The sequence below is a fragment of the Salmo salar genome, chromosome ssa26, assembly GCF_905237065.1.
Source record: "Salmo salar chromosome ssa26, Ssal_v3.1, whole genome shotgun sequence".
In the NCBI taxonomy this organism is placed as follows: domain Eukaryota; kingdom Metazoa; phylum Chordata; class Actinopteri; order Salmoniformes; family Salmonidae; genus Salmo; species Salmo salar.
This window is the reverse complement of record NC_059467.1, coordinates 30,755,507-30,769,631: the sequence shown is the minus strand read 5'-3', so window position 1 is coordinate 30,769,631 and position 14,125 is coordinate 30,755,507. Positions and strand designations below refer to the sequence as shown.

General features: G+C 42.0%; 1 protein-coding gene across 4 annotated transcripts in view; it reads right to left on the bottom strand.

Moving 5' to 3' along the window:
* The window catches only part of LOC106587616 (talin-2), a 130,352-nt gene extending 120,020 nt beyond the window's left edge, over positions 1 to 10,332 (bottom strand). For 2 of the 4 annotated variants that reach the window (XM_045709029.1, XM_045709028.1), the window contains exon 1: positions 10,161 to 10,331. The gene's annotated coding sequence lies outside the window, so the exon portion shown is untranslated. Of the gene's footprint in view, positions 1 to 10,160 lie in introns of all 4 variants that reach the window. The other 2 variants (XM_045709031.1, XM_045709030.1) reach the window with 2 other exon arrangements.
* Between the last annotated feature and the right edge of the window lie 3,793 nt (positions 10,333 to 14,125).

The following is a 14,125-nucleotide window of genomic DNA, read 5'->3' as shown; positions in this document are numbered from 1 at the left end:
TATTGATACACCATCCAAAGTGTAATTAATAACTTCAGCATGCTCAAAGGGATGTTTAATGTCTGCTTTTTTTTTAACCCATCTACCAATAGGTGCCCTTCTTTGTGAGGCATTGGACAACCTCCCTGGTCTTTGAGGATTCACGGCTTGACTGAGGGACCATGCATGTGTGGGATACAGAGATGAGGTAGTCATTCAAAAATAATGTTGAAAACTATTTTTGCACACAGTGAGTGCATGCAACTTATGTGACTTGTCAAGCACATTTTTACTCGTGAACTTATTTAAGCTTGTCATAACAAAGGGATTGAATACTTGACTCAATACATTTTAGTTTTGTATTTTTAATTCATTTGTTGAAATTGAAAAACATAATTCCACTTTGACATTACGGGGTATTGGGTGTAGGCCAGTGACAAAAAATCTCAATTGAATCCATTTTAAAATTCAGGCTGTAACACAATTTTTTTTTGGTGGGGGGGAATCAAGAGGTGTGAATACTTTCTGAAGGCACTGTACAAACATTCAACATAATAGGCACCATTTATCCAACACACAGGGTTAGGCTAAGTATCCTCAGGTTGTGATTCAACAAACAAAGTCCTCTGAACAGAACGAGATGCAGAATCAGTGATTCTGTGCAGTCCGACTGCAATGTACGTAGTCAATCTCAAACATGCACATACTGTCCTCTGTCTCTAGCCTCTCAGGATGATAACCAACCAACCTGTGGAGTGGGTGGAACAACTTGAAACCATGACCCTCCCTCAACTACCAAGGCTGGCAGGAAGGCTGGCAGGTAAACATTTGCAGCAAGAAGAGAATCTATCCTTATAGGAAAACCAAAAATAGAAGCCCTTGCCTGAAGCCAGGCTAGGGAAGAGGCAGAGCAGGGGGGTGGGTTCCACCCACATGATCTCAACAATACAACCAGGGCCAGAAACACTTTCTGGGGTATTCCAACCAGGAATGCCATTTTCAGCATGGTTACCACCTCAACGGCGTCAGAACAGGAATACATTTCTGATGAGTGATATGAATGGTAGAATTGTGTCAATAAATAATGCACAATCATCAGAAATCCATTTGTTTATGAGCATTTGGGGATAAACAAGGTGACTTAGCAATAATTGGTTTGAACAACCAACTGTTGAGGGAATGTTCAATGTGCATCAAAGCTAGTAGCAATACCAGAATGAAAGCACACCCAAAAGCGCTTCAACCCAGCTTGAACAACACAGGTGCTGGAATAAAGTTTTATTTACCCCGCAACACTTCAACAGGTGGCTATCCAGGAAAATAAAGGAGCAATATTATTTCGGGCTGTAAGACTGTTCCATTCACATCAGCCAGGTTTGACTTTCTCATGAAAAGGGAACATTTAACATTTTTACAATAAGTAGTTCCACTGTCAGTTTGTATCAGTCTTGCAGATCAGAACAACTCAACCAGACAAAGTTTGAAACCTGTTCACTCAGATTGGATAGAGGCTACTCAAAGGGCTCGCTAAACTGAAATCGAATTCTGGATTGGTCCCTGGGCTAAATAAGATCACAAGGATCAAGGTCAAACAGGCAGACTACACAGTGTGTCAGGCAGTGACATGGCCAATCATCGCAGCATCTGAGCTCATAGCAGTGTGTCACTACCATGGCTGCGTTTACACAGGCAGCCCAATTCTGATCTTTTGCCCAATTATTAGCAAAAGATCTGATCTGATTGGTCAAAAGACCAATTATTGGCAAAAGATCAGAATAGGTTTGCCTGTGTAAACACAGCCTAAGTAGTCAGAGCTGTCCACACATTAGGCAAGTAGCCACACGATCAGACATTGCAATGCTGTGGTCATTTACAGTTAGGAGACGGACACGGTGTGTTAGGTAATGACATGGCTAATCATCAAAGACTACGAGCTAATAGTCTGTGTGTGGTTTTACATATGATAGCCAAGTAGTCATTGCAATCCAATGCTCTGGTCATTTACTGTTAGCAGACACCTGATTATTACAGATCAGACATTTCTGTCCCGGTGACTAAGAGGCATGAGCCCCGGCCCCCGAGGAGCCTGGTGACCATGCCAACCATGGAGATCTGCCAATACCAAAGTCCAGCAATAGCAGAGGCTCTCAGCTGCAACCTCAAACAGATTTCAGAGCAGATCTGCTTTCAGCTGTGGTGATCCGGTATGACAGTTAGTTCCCCTAGCACTGGCCTGGGCCAAAGGAGGGTGGGTTCAGGGGCTGTCTCCCAAATGGCACCCTATTCCCTAAATAGTGCATTACTTTTGACCAGGGGCTCTTTAGGGAATGCAGCCAGTGACACGACACCTTGAATTTGGCCCAAAGGCCAGTAAAGTGCACCCTCTTAAGGACACCTAATAATGTGTAATGGGAAAGTATGATATCCTGTGTCCGATTTTGCCATATAAACATGTTCAGTACAAGCTGGAGTTCCGTGGTGTGGGGTTCTCACTTCACAGGCTCTGTCCCTTTCATTAAAGAAAAACAATAAAATAAAAACCTGTCTTGTTAAATTACATTTTTATAATGTAAATGTAAGTTGTTAGAACCCCCAATCGCTTTCAATTACAGAATGCAGTTAATTTGAAATGTATTTTCTAATGGATCACTGTAGGGGGAAAGGACAAAGTCATTGAAATAGTTGTTATATTTAATCAATCATTGAGAAAAGCCAAACCACATCCAAGGCAATTAAAGCAATATAGTGAACAGTTTAAGTGGATAATTAGCTGATTCTAGCACAGAAGCTAATGTAACAGGTTGCCAACAGTTCCTAGAAGATACTACAGTAGTTAAAGAGATTGAACGGGATGTTAAGCACTTACAAATGGGTAACATATTGTACGAATTGGAATTCAATCTTTTTTTTGTGGGATGTAACATATTATACAAATGGATGACTCATTATCACCATTTTTAAAACTACTGACTGAAATTATACAAAACCTTTATAAAAGACATCTTTAAGCACCAGTTAAATCTAAAACCAGTCACAATTCAAGACATTTTGGTCTAGCGGAAGGAGGAACAGCTACACCATATAAGATATGAGGACCAGTTGCTGAGTTAGTAACACTCATCTCTTTAGGCTATGGGCCTACGTTTGGGGTGCTGCATGGGTCCGGATATGAATCTGTAACTTTGCTTTTTGCAAAGCTTCAGACTTTAATTTTCACAAAGACACCATAGGCTACAGCCAAATGAAAGATCTTATCAGAACAGACCCCATTTTTAAAACATAATTCTCACAAATGTTCCTTGCCATTTGAACTAATGCAGCTTGTCCTGTCAGTTTACACAGGCTACAGATGAAGGGCCATTGTCTCACATTACATAACAGTGAGGACTCTCCTGCATGGCAAACACTGCAGGCCAGAGAAGCTGTATTCAAGAGGCAATTACAGAGAAATAGCATCACTGAATCATCTTAAAAAGGTACAGTCTTGGATCTGTTCAATGGTCATTTCAGTTCTATTTAGTCCTACTCATTGACTGCATTTAGAACTCCATCTATGAATCTGAGAGGGGTTACATTTCCGCAGCCCCATCCCTTAGCTGTATACCAAAACAAATGGCCGGGCTGCAGCTGCTTTCTCTAATCTCAGAATGTAGCTTTAAGCCTGGCATCTCTTTTCAATTATAGAACTTCTTGCGTCAAAACTGCTAAGAATGATCAGCCCTCACCACAAGCATGGACTACCCTTGTGTAATGTACAGTACTTAAACAAACAATTTACAAAGGCCAACCAAGCAAAAATAGCTTTGAGACATGCCTGGCAAGCAGCCATATTTGATTTGCAATGCAAACAAGAAGGCCTTCACATTACAGCTCAAATGCATGGAGGCGGATGAGTGGAAGTGGAAGGGACACAGTATGGGAAATATTGACTGGAATATGAATACCCAATTTCAACCTCCAACCTTTTGGATCCTGTGCATGTCAGAGGTGTAGTATTGTATCAGTTGCTGTTGACCGTAGTCCAGCGAGCTGCAGCTGTGAGCCTGTGATACTTGAATGCTGTGTGTTGCCTGTTGCTAATTATAACTGAACATATGAGAATGTGACAGGGTGGGAGAGCACAGGAGTGCACCCACTGAACCGTGGGTTTGGGTCACACGCTTTTAACTGTCTGGGTCCAAACTAAGGCAGAGTTACAATTCTCTACATTTCTCCCAGAGTGTGCATTAGCACACTTTCTCGGATGGATTTTACAATGGTGGAAACTGCCTTCAGCCAACGATTAAACCAATCCCATGCTTTTTAATCAATACACTTCTGGAAAAGGGTGGAGAATCAGATTGTATCCTAACTAAGCGTTAAGCACAGGCAGGCACAGAAAAGCCCTGGTCTTCAAAGTTCAAAAGGAATCCTGCCGAAGTATTGGAATATCATGATTTGGCTCTTTTGTATAAGGTTACACATAGCTGGGCTGGGTCACACTGAGGTGTGAAATTCAGATATATTGTTGTTAATGTGCACGAAGACAGCCCTGGGGCTGCATTCCAGGCCGTGGCTGCTACTATGGACTGCATTCATATAGTAGCTTACCTTTCATAATCACACCTAAAATGGTTCTTAAGAGTATTATAGAGGTTAACTCACCTTTATACCCAAGTGTGTTACCCAGTGGGGTGATACACAACGCATTAATCAAGAGACTGGCTACAACTCAAGTGATCAAATTAAATTATGTAGTCAAATAAAATAGTTATCGTTAGGAATAGTTCTCTGCCCCAACCACTTCCTCTGCTCTGCAGTCTGCACACATCAACCAAGCCCACAGAGAGCTACTTATCTTCCCCTGCGTCTCACCTCCATCCCAGTATGCCTGGGTCTCACCTCTCCCCCCAGAACCAAGGGACCTGACTGCTGGCCTTGGCAGTAAAGCCCCCTCCCCTCCCCTGGTCCTCCAGACCACCAAGTTGACATTGCACATCCTGCTGTCATTATGCTGCCTGTCGACAGACTGGTTGACTCCCAAATAGCACTCTATTCCCTACAAAGCGCATCAAATGTAGTGCACTATATAAGGAATAGGGTGCTATTTGGAACATAGGGCAGCCTCCAGCCCTGCTCATTACTTCCTCTCCCTGGGTTGTGATGACAGGCAGCAGAGGCCACTCTGAACACAACACAGGCTGGATCAATAAATTAGCCATAACACTCGTGATGAACTCCTCCACAACCGGATGCTATTGGCCTTAGAGGTCTTTATAAGCCATAAACACATTGGCCTGTGGCTTTGAGAGCCTCCTATAGTTGGAATGTGGCACTGTCAGGTTTAGTATGTAAAATACAGAACAATGCATGAACCAGCGGTCAGCACCATGTGGGAAATGACATCGTAAATAACAAGGTTTCCAAAAAACAACGCATACAAAGTTGTATAGCGGCAGAATAAGATACCGGGTAGGGAGTGGTCTATTTCATTGCGTTTTTCACTCATCACATTTATTCCGAAAAATGTCTCTCCTCACATGTCTGTTTGCCTATGGACAAACATTAAGAATAAGCTACGTGGTGAGTTGATGCCTATTCGGCAGCTAGTTAGCTAGGTTTGTATGAGTTGCTACTTTGTATGCGTTGTTGGTTGGCAACCTTTTACTTTACGTTTTTTGGAACAGATTCCTGTTGGAACGTTCTACAAATTATACCCACCCCTTCAAGCCTATCAACTCCCAAGATTAGGCTGGTGTAACTGATGTGAAATGGCTAGCTAGTTAGCCGGGTGCACGCTAATAGCGTTTCAAACGTCACTCGCTCTGAGACTTAGGAGTAGTTTTTTCCCTTCCTCTACATGGGTAACGCTGCTTCGAGGGTGGCTGTTGTCGATGTGTTCCTGGTTTGAGCCCAGGTAGGAGCGAGGAGAGGGATGGAAGCTATACTGTTACACTGGCAATACTAAAGTGCCTATAAGAACATCCAATAGTCAAAGGTATATGAAATACAAATCGTATAGAGAGAAATAGTCCTATAATTCCTATAATAACTACAACCTAAAACTTCTTACCTGGGAATATTGAAGACTCATGTTAAAAGGAACCACTAGCTTTCATATGTTCCCATGTTCTGAGCAAGGCACTTAAACATTAGCTTTCTTACTTTCTTCTCCAACACTTTGTTTTGCATTATTTAAACCAAATTGAACATGTTTCATTATTTATTTGAGGCTAAATTGATTTTATTGATGTATTAAGTTAAAATAAGTGTTCATTCAGTATTGTTGTAATTGTCATTATAAAAAAAATTATAATAAATCGGCATCGGCTTTTTTTGGGTCCTCCAATAATCGGTATAAAAAAAAAAACATAAAATCGGTCGACCTCTAGTTAATATTGCCTGCTAACCTGGATTTCTTTCAGCTAAATATGCAGGTTTAAAAATATATACTTCTGTCTATTGATTTTAAGAAAGGCATTGATGTTTATGGTTAGGTACAGTCGTGCAATGATTGTGCTTTTTTCGCAAATGCGCTTTTGTTAAATCATCACCCGTTTGGCGAAGTCGGCTGTCTTTGTTAGGAAGAAATAGTCTTCACAGTTCGCAACGAGCCAGGCGGCCCAAACTGCTGCATATACCCTGACTCTGTTGCAAGAGAAGTGACACATTTTCCCTAGTTAAAAGAAATTCATGTTAGCAGGCAATATTAACTAAATATGCAGGTTAAAAAATATATACTTGTGTATTGATTTTAAGTAAGGCATTGATGTTTATGGTTGGAGCAACGTGTACCTAAGCGATTATATGCAACGCAGGACAGGCTAGATAAACTAGTAATATCATCAGCCATGTGTAGTTAACTAGTGATTATGATTGATTGATTGTTTTTCATAAGATAAGTTTAATGCTAGCTAGCAACTTACCTTGGCTTCTTACTGCATTCGCATAACAGGCAGGCTCCTCGTGGAGTGCAATGTAAAGCAGGTGGTTAGAGCGTTGGACTAGTTAACCGTAAGGTTGCAAGATTGAATCCCCGAGCTGACAAGGTAAAAATCTGTCGTTCTGCCCCTGAACAAGACTGTTCCTAGGCCGTCATTGAAAATAAGAATATGTTCTTAAGTGACTTGCCTAGTTAAATAAAGCAATGTATTCATAGTTCATATTTTATTTACCTTTGATTAACTAGGCAAGGCAGTTAAGAAAAATATCTTATTTTCAATGACAGCCTAGTGGGTTAACTGCCTTGTTCAGGGGCAGAACGACAGATGTGTACCTTGTCAGCTCGGGGATTCGAACTTGCAACCTTACGGTTAACTAGTCCAACGCTCTAACCACTAGGCTACCCTGTCGCCCCATATTAAACAATGTGAATATAAATACTGCATTCACCGTCAAATAGCAGTTTCATTAAGGGCTTGATTGTTATTCTAAATACTGTCACTTCATGCCACTCATCTCAGTGCTGGGAATTGGACAAACAGGCCCATTGAAACAGTAAGAATATTTGTCAATCACTGCTGCTTTGACGGAATGTCGCTCAAACTGCTAATAATGTAATGGATGAATATACACGTTTAAAAAGGTCAGTGCAGTTCCTAATACAAGGAGGAAAAGGCTTTTGATTGAGGTTTCGTGAATGTCAGATGTGTGTAAGCATGAAAATGATAGAAGTTAATGCTGGTGATGACTGACCTGCAGTGCATACTAAGCATCAATAAGAACGGTTAAATAGTTCTTATGGAGGAATATTTGACAAATGGTCAAGTGGAAAATTAACCAGGGTTGCATTCAGTAAGACAAAACGGTGGGCAACAGCTGAATTCAACGGAAACGGTACTGAACGACCAGTTGAAAATCATTGTGATTATAGTGCTGTACGAGATGTGATTTCAAATCTGAGCAAACATACCTCAGACTGTTGATGAACGGTACGCAATGTTTTAGGGAAACATGTCGTTCAGTACAAACCGTCACACAACCTAGCAAACGTTGATGCGACCTGAACGCTCCCCATGTGTGTTCAAATACTTCATTGCTTTTCTATTACAGCATGGAAGACCAATCCTCTGGGAAAAGCCATGCAGCCCCTCCATCGGCTTCAACAACTACACCAGGGCCCAGTTTCCCAAAAGCATATTTAGGCTAAGTTAATCATTAGAACCACTGAGCTCAATGGTTCTAACGATGAACTTAGCCTTACGATGCTTTTGGGAAACCGAGCCCAGAGCTGTTAAATTCCGGTCCTGGAGAGCCCAAACGCTACTGCTTTTAGTTTCTACCTGGCAGTTAATTGCACTTTCCTGGTGTCCTCAGTCTTATTAGAAGAAGAGCATGAAAGTCAGAAGTGTTTTGGCTCTACAGGATTGGCATTGACCAGCCCTGAACTAGATGAAGAGAAGGGAAGGTGCCAACCCCATGTAGAGTGACATTACCTTACCCTGGCCAATCAATAGGATCAATGACTCATTTCAGACATAACAAACCAATCCCAGACAAAGCTATCAGTCAGTCTTCTCTGAGACATTATGTACCCAGAACATCCTCACTAGAAGGCCATGTCTTTTTACTGGCACGCCAAGGACTAAGCCAGGGAGTTTTTTTTACCATGTACTTTTTGTCCATAAAACTGCCCAAAAAAACCTAGCTTGCTCAGCAAACATTTCAAACATCCCCCTTTTTCTGCCACTCATAACAGTGTCAACCTTCTGCTTACCAGCTGAAACCAACAAGTCTACCTCTAGCCGTACTCCAAGATTCTTATAGGCTAAATGACATCAAGTTTGCCCAGCTTTACTAGTGGTCCTTTACAAACAGCAATAAAAATAATAATGTAACAACACTGTATATGCAGTCATTTGAATAATCATTCACCACATGAAAAAAATAAGAACATTATTTTTGTAGTATTCTGAAAAGGATCGAATTGTAGTTATACCAAGCAATGGTAGACTATACCGTCCAAAATGAATGGTCAATTGATGATATTCTGCATTTAATAGGCTACATGATCACAGTGGTACGTCAATGCAAGCCAAGGGGTGTGGCACTACCATGCGCTGCAAGAAGGCACATAGCATCTTTAAATCACAAAGTAAATAGAGTAATTCGTGAAAATTCCACAGCCAACAATTATCCGGACCGTTGCACATTCCTGGTTACAATGTTGCCTTTCTTATGACTAGCGACTCATTGATATATTGTAGCGACCAGCACCCACGCTGGTGCAAAGCTCACGGACGTGGAAAACTGCTGCTGAAATACTGGACGAGTGTGGTTGGATTTAAAAATCATTCGCGTGCTTATTCGGCCAGATTCACTATGCATTGAGTGCCTCTGATATCGGGGGAAACAGCTTGGCACACTGTGTTGTGTTTCATATAAAACATATCAAAGTATAGATACTTCATTGGCGTATCATGTATAAACGGAGATAATGCAAAGTTTTAATGTGTCTAGTCTAGTGGTACTCACTGATGGTAGCGGCTATCAGGTTATAATATGGCGGCTTCAAATCGCACCCCTCCATGCAGTTACAATTTAATTGCCATAACCCCTACGCATGCACAGCCTATATTTCTAACAAGAATGTAGGCTATTTGTTACATTGGATATACTCAGTAATGTTTATTAAGTTTACAAACGTGGTGTTATTATAAAGTGCTCAATTCGGCACTCTCATTTCACAAACAGAGCGACCCCAAAACACATGGACTTCGACTCTTGCTTATCTTCTTACCAAATGCAATATATGTGGTAATTTAGCCGAAAAACTACATTTGGGTCTAAACTACTTCATTTCCTATAGTAGTATAAAAACGCAATGACGTTCATGTGAAATTCCTCAACAGCCAACATCCTCTGCAGCCTAATCGCACACCATGAAATGTGATTTTGACCATAAATTCCAGAAAAGTAGGGGACACGCTCAGGAATTTAAATATGAAACTGTATGCACAACAGTTGAGAGTTTACATCCCAGTAAAAACTATGCAGTAAGGATAACTCTGAAACAAGACATACAATCCCATTCATTCGATAGTCAAGCAAGGTTTCTACATCGCCTTGCTCGCTGTTCCGCAACGAAATCCCATCAAATCGCTAATTAAATCAAGCATGGACAGAGAGAATGTCTCATTTCCACGTCTATTCAAGAAGCGGAATGGACATACGTAATAAGCCGGCAGAAAATGCTATCCTACCTGAGAATGTTCTACTGTTTCATTGCCTGCAGTCAGCCCTTCAGATGCACATATAACCAAAAGTCCTGCTCTATTGAGTAAAAACGCCTCCTCGCTGAGGAAATCTCAAAGTGGACAAATAATGAACAGTAGTGGTGGTTGAAGGGAGGGGAGGTAGCAGGGTGTAGGGATAGCGCTGGGAAAGCGGAAACACGTCATAAAAGAGGGACCTTAAGGGGCTTTGTAGTCACCTCTGATGTGGTAAGTCTGTGTGGTGTTTTGGGAAACGCATGTTACATCTTCGGGCCGTTGTAGGAAAGATGCATGGTTAAAACACTCGTAAGCCTAAATTCCATCGCTATCGGAAAATGGGCCCTGATCTACTTCTATTATGTTTCACTATTATGCCCCTGCTTGTGCCCAGTTTCCGATAGCGATGGAATTTAGGCTTACTAGTGTTTTAACCATGCATCTTTCCTACAACGGCCCGAAGATGTAACATGCGTTTCCCAAAACACCACACAGACTTACCACATCATTGCGCACATGTTAGGCTACACGTCATGAAATATATTGAGACAAATTACAGACAGTAGCCTACAAGTAGCACAATATAACTAAATTGATTGCACATGAAATGTACGGTACTAGTCAAAAGTTTGGATACACTTACTCATTCAAGGGTTTTTCTTCTACAATGTAGAATAACAGTGAAGATATCAAAACTATGAAAAAACACATATGGAATCATGTAGTAACCAAAAAAGTTCTAAACAAATATATACTGCCCAAAAAAATAAAGGGAACACTTAAACAACACATCCTAGATCTGAATGAAAGAAATAATCTTATTAAATACTTTTTTCTTTACATTGTTGAATGTGCTGACAACAAAATCACACAAAAATAATCAATGGAAATCCAATTGATCAACCCATGGAGGTCTGGATTTGGAGTCACACTCAAAATTAAAGTGGAAAACCACACTACAGGCTGATCCAACTTTGATGTAATGTCCTTAAAACAAGTCAAAATGAGGCTCAGTAGTGTGTGTGGCCTCCACGTGCCGGTATGACCTCCCTACAACGCCTGGGCATGCTCCTGATGAGGTGGCGGATGGTCTCCTGAGGGATCTCCTCCCAGACCTGGACTAAAGCATCCGCCAACTCCTGGACAGTCTGTGGTGCAACGTGGCATTGGTGGATGGAGTGAGACATGATGTCCCAGATGTGCTCAATTGGATTCAGGTCTGGGGAACGGGCGGGCCAGTCCATAGCATCAATGCCTTCCTCTTGCAGGAACTGCTGACAGACTCCAGCCACATGAGGTCTAGCATTGTCTTGCATTAGGAGGAACCCAAGGCCAACCGCACCAGCATATGGTCTCACAAGGGGTCTGAGGATCTCATCTCGGTACCTAATGGCAGTCAGGCTACCTCTGGCGAGCACATGGAGGGCTGTGCGGCCCCCCAAAGAAATGCCACCCCACACCATGACTGACCCACCGCCAAACCGGTCATGCTGGAGGATGTTGCAGGCAGAAGAACGTTCTCCACGGCGTCTCCAGACTCTGTCACGTCTGTCACGTGCTCAGTGTGAACCTGCTTTCATCTGTGAAGAGCACAGGGCGCCAGTGGCGAATTTGCCAATCTTGGTGTTCTCTGGCAAATGCCAAATGTCCTGCACGGTGTTGGGCTGTAAGCACAACCCCCACCTGTGGACGTCGGGCCCTCATACCACCCTCATGGAGTCTGTTTCTGACCGTTTGTGGCCTGCTGGAGGTCATTTTGCAGGGCTCTGGCAGTGCTCCTCCTGCTCCTCATTGCACAAAGGCGGAGGTAGCGGTCCTCCTGCGGGGTTGTTGCCCTCCTATGGCCTCCTCCACGTCTCCTGATGTACTGGCCTGTCTCCTGGTAGCGCCTCCATGCTCTGGACACTACACTGACAGACACAGCAAACCTTCTTGCCACAGCTCGCATTGATGTGCCATCCTGGATGTGCTGCACTACCTGAGCCACTTGTGTGGGTTGTAGACTCCGTCTCATGCTACCACTATAGTGAAAGCACCGCCAGCATTCAAAAGTGACCAAAACATCAGCCAGGAAGCATAGGAACTGAGAAGTGGTCTGTGGTCCCCACCTGCAGAACCACTCCTTTATTGGGGGTGTCTTGCTAATTGCCTATAATTTCCACCTGTTGTCTATTCCATTTGCACAACAGCATGTGAAATTTATTGTCAATCAGTGTTGCTTCCTAAGTGGACAGTTTGATTTCACAGAAGTGTGATTGACTTGGAGTTACATTGTGTTGTTTAAGTGTTCCCTTTATTTTTTTGAGCAGTGTATTTTAGATTCTTCAAAGAATAACTGACACAAACAAATAAATATCACTATAACGCATATGACAACTTCATAAAATCTGATTGAGAGAAGTTCCCATTAGTTTTCCCCTTTTTATAACCATTGATGACAACTTTGCACACTCTTTGCATTCTCTCAACCAGCTTTATGAGGTATTCACCTGGAATGCATTTCAACTAACAGGTGTGCCTTGTTAAAAGTTAATTGTGGGGAATCTATTTTTATTTGAAGCATCATTTTATACGTCGCTTGTTTGTATCAATTGCAAAGACATTGGCAAGTTTGTATTTGTAGTCAACTTTGTTCTGAAATTATCAGCAGAGAGATAGGGATGAACCATGTGATTCTATGTTTAGTGGAGATTTTCTGTGTATAAAGTGACGCGGTAGGCCAAAAAAGCATCTAACGACGCACTTAGCCCCCGCAGTCTACTATAGAGGAGGAACGCTGGCTCTTGTTTTCAGGGCAGAGTGTAGTAGAGGAAAGAACTTGGTACTCGTTGTCAGGGCAGAGGAATTTGAAATTAAAAATAAAAACCCGTAAGGTGGTGTTAACCCACAGAGTGAGCTGCAGACAGAAGTATAAGCACAACAACATTCCAGGGATTCTGATGTGAACACCCTGGAACACCTACACTCAGTTCAGACCGCCTGCTGCTAAACTTTACCCTTAGTTCTCATGTTAGGCTTTGCTTTGTCCAAATGTTTTATTTTATTTACTATACTAAATCATCTTTCAGTATAACGAAGTGCATTGATAAGCACATTGTAATTACTAATGGAGTACAAGACTGCTCCTAATATAGTAATAAAATAATATATGCTGAACAAAAATATTCACGCAACATGCAACAATTTCAACGATTTTACTGAGTTACAGTTGAAATAAAGTCAATTTAAATAAATAAATTAGGCCATAATCTATGGATTTCACATGACTGGGCAGGGGCGCATAGGCCCACCCACCCACTGGGGAGCCAGGACCAGCCAATCAGAATGAGTTTTTCCCCACAAAAGGGCTTTATTACAGACAGAAATACTCCTGTTTCACCAGCTGTCCGGGTGGCTGGTCTCAGACAATCCCGCAGATGAAGCTGGATGTGGAGGTCCTGGGCTGGCGTGATTACACGTGGTCTGCGGTTATGAGGCCAGTTGGACATACAAACAAATTCTCTAAAATGACGTTGGAGGCGGCTTATGGTAAAGAAATGAACATTCAACTTTCTGGCAACAGCTCTGGTGGACATTCCTGCAGTCAGCATGCCAATTGCATGCTCCCTCAACACTTGTGGCATTGTGTTGTGTGAAAAAACAGCACATTTTAGTGGCCTTTTACTGTCCCCAGCAAACAAATTTGTGCACACAATTTGAGAGAAATACACCTTTTGTGTATATGGAACATTTCATTTCAGATCAGACACTTTACATGTTGCATTTATATTTTTGTTTAGTGTAGTAATACTGTAAGAACTCCTAAAAAGCTCAAGTCTCACTCAGTCTGGATGTGTACAGCACAAGGATGTCTACAGGTATATGTTTATGGTACAGCAACCTGGTGATGTTATATTTCGTACAATTAAAGCAAACTCAACATGTGAGAAAATAAAGAGGCATATTTAGAAACCAGA